The 571-nt window shown below is 43.8% G+C and overlaps 1 protein-coding gene across 2 annotated transcripts in view; it reads left to right on the top strand.

The window, feature by feature from the left end:
• Window positions 1-157: 157 nt before the first annotated feature.
• LOC119590674 (calpain-B-like) overlaps window positions 158-571 on the top strand; it is a gene marked incomplete in the record, with an annotated part of 21,809 nt that continues 21,395 nt past the window's right edge. Inside the window, 1 exon segment of one of the 2 annotated variants that reach the window (XM_037939357.1) lies at window positions 158-282. 2 annotated transcript variants of the gene reach the window in all.

Here is a 571-nt window from a genome sequence, read left to right as displayed (position 1 = left end):
GACTCCTCGACCTTTCTGAGAACCCAAGTGTCATCAGGAAAGGCACTTAAACGCGCCGAGAGCCACGACAACAAAGATTCTCCAAAATCACACACGAAAAGAAAAAGAAAAAAGAATATCGCAAGGTCTTCGTTTACGCGAAGCTAGGTGAGATGTGTAGTTGTTTTTGGTGTCATGGCGACAGTGCCAAACGTGTGCTGGTGTGTGGTTCTTATTCTCTTCGTCCCCCAATACTGTGCCAGTGCCTGCTGCCGAGGCAGACCTACAGCACAGTGCCGCTAGGTAATTCACGTATATTGCTGTCTGTCTCTCCGTTGCGTGAAGTGTCAAGTAGTGCCAAACAGTGCCACTTCATATGCCAAGGAGGTGGAAAGGTCAAGGACTTCCTTTATGATCTTTGTTATATTATTTATTTGTTCAAGATGGATAGAAGTCAAAGAAAGGATTATTTTCTCGCATTTCTTGCATAGCATCAACTTTCGCATTTCAAAAGCGATCTCACATGTGCGTGGAGAATTGAAGTGGACGTGAACAAGGCTTGATAACGGTGTGATAAGAATAATTTAATCAA

Source organism: Penaeus monodon, chromosome 27, assembly GCF_015228065.2.
Source record: "Penaeus monodon isolate SGIC_2016 chromosome 27, NSTDA_Pmon_1, whole genome shotgun sequence".
In the NCBI taxonomy this organism is placed as follows: Eukaryota; Metazoa; Arthropoda; class Malacostraca; order Decapoda; family Penaeidae; genus Penaeus; species Penaeus monodon.
Note: the sequence above shows the minus strand (reverse complement) of the source record. Positions and strands in the feature narration are given on the sequence as shown.